Raw genomic sequence first — 6,235 nt, 5'->3', positions numbered from 1 at the left:
GGACATCTGGCGCCCAGCGTGAGGGCTGGATACGGAGGATCCAGTGAGGGAAGAAGGCGTCCCCAAGTCACGTTCCACAACAATTTTCACTCTGGAGTCGCCGAGGGAACCTGCCTCGGCTACAACCAGAAGTAAGTACTGGCGTCTGATTATGGGACAAGAATTAAGCAGGCACGAAATTTATGTTCGGCAATTGCAGGATGCCTTACGGATGCGAGGAGTAAAGGTTAAAATAGAGGATCTATTGAGGTTCTTTGAATTTATTAAGGAAACCTGTCCTTGGTTTCCCCAAGAAGGAATAATAGATATTAAAGGATGGAAAAGGGTAAAAAATGCTTTAGAGGATTATTATAAGGTCTTTGGACCCGAGAAAATTCCTGTTACAGCCTTTTCCTACTGGAACTTAATCAGGGAATTAATAGATTCAAATGAATCCTCCACCGAGGCTGCCATAAAGCAAACTTCAGGCCTCCTACAAGGCACCCCTCAGGAGCCTCCCAGTGATAAAATAATTCCCCCTAAGGAGATAGACCTTATCTCCCTTGACAGTGATGAGGAAACGTCACCCGAGACATGTTCTAAGATTTCAAATCCTAAAAATGTTAAATCAGAGCCTAACCCTAAAGTCATCACTGATGTCACAATACTCCAGTCTGGCACTGCGTCCATGGCTCCTTTTGAGGCTTGTTCCATGCCCCCTCCTTATCCTCTCCCAACAGTTTTACCTGCCCTCAAGGCATTCCCCACTTCTACCCTCGTTACCCAATTAAGAATGAAGTGGCTCTATTAAAAGAACAGCTAGCCCTAGAACAACAAAAGCAAGAACTGCTTGCGGGTCTTCAAGACCTATCAGTTAAAAGTAAACATTCCTTGCAAGGTGCGCTTTCCCCGTCCTGCAGCGCTTGTTTTCCCAGTCTTTGACATTTAAAATATGATTCTTGTGTTCTGTATTCACTGTGACTGTGTCTGAAACTGAGACAGCCAGTGTGAGTCTATGTAAGGTCTCGGTTTCTAGCCTGTGCAATTCATTGTATAAGTTGGAAATATTCTTTGTCTTTGAGATATTTTAGTAAACTAGAATTCAAGACTTTTAAATTGCTAAGTGTTATTTTTATTGCTTTAGCAAATCAGATTGACAGATACTAATTATTAAATAAAATAAAAATATCTTGATTAAAAAAAAAAGGCGAGAGGAGAAGCCAGTCTCAGGCTATGCCTGAGAGGCTCCATAACAATGCTTTTCAACATAATTCTCAGGCCCCAGTGGGCATCAACAATGGTTGCCATTCCTAACTGTAATAATACACATAGAAGCCTTGGCAGCAAGGTTTCTTGGTCCTCTGCCTCCTGAAGAAAAGAGTTTGGCAAATGTTTGTGTAAATATTTTAAGTGTTTGTATGATGTATACTATGATTTCTGAAAACCTAGGCTGCTTGAATATGCTAACAGCTAACTCTGGAGGGAAATTGTGCCCCTTTCACTTCAGACTTAATCCTGTTCTTTAGATCTAAAAGGTGTTTTCTGCCTAATGTCTCTTACTTGCTGTTTCAAACTAATATAGTATAGACTAAAAATGTAAGAAGCTGACTCAGGGCAGAAACTGGTCCTTTCTGTTCAGACTCATGCTAGTTCTCACAAACTTCTGTTCTTGAGAATTCTCCAGGTTCAGACTAACCGTCTGACTCTGTGAGAAAAACTGAAAGCGGCTTGCATGTTTTAGTGCCTCGGCATGCAAGATTCTCTTTGGTTAAAAAGGCTTCCACCTCAAGGGTTGGTTCCTTGGGTTCCTGACAGGGGGACCTAATCTAAATTAATCATATGATAAAACTGTAAAAACAGGCATACTGTAATTAATCAAAAAAACAGTTGGAGAGCTGCTCAGGACGCTGACCAGGGCTGTGCACAGTGATGCTTTGGACGTAAATCAGGCGTGCCCATGCAATGTTGACACTGTGCCTTTTGCAGATCTGCATTGGGTCTCATTCCCAACATGTTTTGTTTCAATTTAGTTTGATGGTACCATTGAACAAATTTCTCTCAGTCTAAGCCTGGCACGGCTCTATGTAAATGATGTGTAAAAAATGACAGTTTTAAAATTTGTCTTTCTGTGGTCTTTCTCGACAACACAGTGCTTTGTAGTAGAAATAGCTTGTGAGGAATACTCTGAACTGGTGGCTTGTGGCAGGAGCTGCTTATGATGAGTCTTAGAACAACAGGTAGTTCGTGACAGGAGCTACAACTCTGTTTTGCTCTTTTCCAGGTTCCATGAGTTTACAATAGATGTCAAAAATAAAACATTAACACACTATAAAACTTACAAAATTGGGTTACTGATATTAGTTATAAATTATTTTTGTCTTGTTTGTCTCACTTTAAATAGTATGTTTGTATCTCCATGGTTGCCTGTTGTCACGTTGTTCCATGGATACATTTTAGACAACCCATGTTTATGTTACTCTTAAATGTTCTAAAACTAAGGTGTGTGTCCTCCCTCTTTTGTCATTTTGTTTCTTGTATGTTACCTTGGACACCTGCTTGGTACATACGTACCTCTTTTGCTCCACAGGGTCAAGGCACTATAAATTATGCTCCTGACAGTTTCCAGTCACCGCTACCAAACTAACTGTCTTTGTGCTTCCTCTTGCCCTCTTTGTTTTCACCTTTAGGTAACTCTACAGCTGATAAATTGTGACATCCTCCCTTATCCTCATTTGGGGGAGAGGGCATGTTTATGTTTTTTCCACAGAATGCTGACAATGCATGTTGGGTACCTAAATGCCTCATCCGCTTTACAACATCCCCAGACTCTATGCCACCTGTGTCATCACTACACCATCCATCATCACATCCTGTGTTCCCAATTTTTTGGACTGGGTTTTTGGACTCTGTTCGTGTTTCCTATGGACTGCTTCCACTGCCTGGCGCCCATCATTCTCTCTCGACTTTGCCTGTGATACTATGATCTTCTCCATGATTCATTAATTGTTCCACATGCTTTGTGCACCATTGTTTTAATCATTTATATAATGCCCTTCCGTGCTGTACACTGTTTGTCCCCTTAGGGTCCTTTTGTTTGCTTGTACGGGGACTTAGGCTCTGTCTAACCTCAACACAGAGCACAGGTTGGGGTAAAAGTTAACACCTTCATTAAAAGTCAGATTGATGATCTTACAACAAAGCCAATTCAAATACATTATCTCAGGCTTGCACTTAAAGATCGGGAAGACCCCTATGAGCCTGAAAGGCCACATGACGACGTGCTTCAGTCGTCCCCTTGAGAGCTAAACCGGATAGCCAAAGATGGGTAAGAGGAGATCTCACTGATAGCAACCTAAGGCAGGCTGACAGCCAAAGCAGCTGTTTTGGCCCATGACAGTTTCTGTAGAGCAAAAGAAACAACTAAGGAGTGGAAGTGGAATCCCACTGAGTGAGAGAAAATCTTTACCAACTACACATCTGTGGAGAGCCGTAGGCCCCCACCCCAGAATATAACAAGACCTGGTTCCTGGCAAAGCTGTTTCCAGACGTCAAGGCTGACCTGGTTTGAGATTAACCAGATGACTATACTTGAAAGCCTCACACAAACATGTTATTCTAACTTGGGCACTTATTGCTTGAGAGACTCCCTCATTTCTCATGGAACTCCTTAGAAAACCTCTTTGTATTACCTTGTAATCATGCAGGTGTAACCTTATAATTGATTCATAACTTGCTATATAGAATTGTGGTGTTACTATGGAATTTACTCTGTGATCAATTGGTGTGGTGTTATTATGATAATTGTTCTGTTAATAGAATTGCTCTGCCTCAATAGATTTATCCCTGCCAACTTCCTCCTTTCCTCTCTATAAAAACTTTGTGTAGATGTTCAATAAATGAGACTTGATCAGAAAGCCTGTCTTGTCTCCATTCTTCGTGTCTCTTGTCCCTTTCAGTCCCCTCTCCTCCCTCCAGGTACCCATGTTGACCGTCCTGTGGGTCAGGACAAATACTAGAAGCAAAAATAAAAGAAAATAATAGTGTAAAAATATAATTATAATAAACAAAAAAATATTATCACTTAATAAGGCAAATCAATAGCAAGTGGAATAAAGATATTAAAACTAAACTGAAGAAAAACTACAGCCAAATAAACATGAAAACCACAAACTAGTTGCCAAAATCCACCTGAAGTAGAAAAATGAAAATCACAGATTATATCCATCAAATTGAAAAAAATAAATGGCATATAAATGAATAGGCATTCCTCATATTACAACTAAAATTAGAATCTTTGGACACAATTTTAAAATCTATATTGAAAGTAAAAATACATGATCCTATCATCTCAGTATTTGTACATTTAGAAATATATTGCACAGGGCTGAGAATGGTGATGCACACATTGAATCTCAGCAATCAACAGGCAGAGGGAGGCACATGTCCATGAGATCAAAGCCAGTCTGGTCTACATAGGGAGTTCCAAGATGGCTTGGCTACAAGGAGACCCTCTCTCAAAAACAAAGCAGCAGCAACATCAACAACAAAAGAAACTTCATTCCACTCTTGGAGTGGACATTATCCCACAGTATTTTACATATAAATTCTAGGAGCCTAGTTCCTATCCAGAAATTTGAAATACCTACTCATTTGAAGCTCTCATATCATACTTGAAATTATTTTACAAAAACATTAAGCAACCAAGTTTATTCTGAATTTTTGTGACATTCAAATATCCAAAAGCATGACAACTTTAAATTAACATGTAGTTAGCAAACACAATGAACCCCTTACAGGAATTATTATCAGAGTCATACGGGTGAACTGAAAAAAGATCTCATAAATAAATAAACTTCCTGGTTTACCTGCATAAGGAGACAGCCATTGAGGCTAAATGCTGGATTGCAGTGCCTTATTCCTACTCATAAACAATGGTAGCTTCAACGGTGATGCCACCCCTGAAGAGAGAGCATGCACCCATGTGAACACTGAAGCATTTCCACCTGAACAGTTCTCTCCATCAGTCTCTCAGACTAAAGTTCTTATGTTTTACCTTGTTGGGATTACTTAACTGAATCTGGGTCCTGATTATCAATACAGGAACAGGAATTCTTCCTTCTGGAAAAAATTCTAGAAAGATCAAGTAAATATTAAATAAGCATGCTAAATTTAAAAGATGAATTTTGTGGGAGAAAGAAACTTTTTAAAAACATTATGATTCTTGGGTACGTTGGCCTGTCTTCATTCAGTAGAGCAGAACTCCAGGTTGCCTAAAGAAAAAAGATAATCTCAATCTTTATTTCATTGTGCTTTTATTTTAATCAATTCAGTTTCTGAAATGCCAGTTACATAACTCTTGAACATCACTCTCTAAAAAGAAGCTACTATCTTTGGACACTTTATATTGCACATATTGATGAATCATTCGATTATATCCAAAGATGATTTCCTTCTAATTAAATTCACTGGGACCTTAATTCTGCAGGTAGATTATGCATCTCCAGAGGTGCCCCAAGGACAATAACCATAGATGTACGAAAGCATCACCTCTTGGGAAAATATCATAGACAAACAACTTGAGGACAAATTATCAAAAAGGGATGTCTCATATGGACAAAAATGTGTGAAAACACTCTTTGAAATTATGTCCTAGAATTGGTGCATTTTATTAGTATATATTTGAACTATGCTCACTTGGTTGACAACTCACCACCAGAATTTGAAGAAAATTCATTTCAGAAAAAGTCACTGAAGATTTGATTCAAATGAATATAAAGCAGATTTCCCACTAAGAAGAAAAAATATCAGAGTTTCACAGACCAGTTTGTAGAATTGATGAGAAAAAAATGGAGTAAAACAGAAAACTGTGGAAGATTATTTTCTGTCACTAAGACCTTAGGAAATACTCATAAATGAGACAAGTCACTGATCCATCAACCACACTGATAAATGTTTCAAAGTACTTCAAACATTTAAAATGCACAACTGATTATGAGGAACTCAATTGGAAATTGGTATAAAAAGTACAACTAAATTCTTCTAAACATTTACACATTTAAGCTGTAAATCTCCACTGGAATGTAATCACTGAGTAAAAATAACTGCAAAGAATGCTAAAGATGGGGCTGGAGAGATGACTCAGTGGTTAAGAGCACTTGCTGTTCTTGCAGAGGAACCAGATTTCATTTCCAGCACCTGTATGGTGGCTAACAACTGTCATAATTCTAGTTCCAGGATATCTGATACCATCTTCTCA

Source organism: Nannospalax galili, unplaced genomic scaffold (genome assembly GCF_000622305.1).
Source record: "Nannospalax galili isolate Female #2095 unplaced genomic scaffold, S.galili_v1.0 scaffold1200, whole genome shotgun sequence".
NCBI lineage: Eukaryota > Metazoa > Chordata > Mammalia > Rodentia > Spalacidae > Nannospalax > Nannospalax galili.
This window is presented reverse-complemented; position numbering follows the sequence as displayed.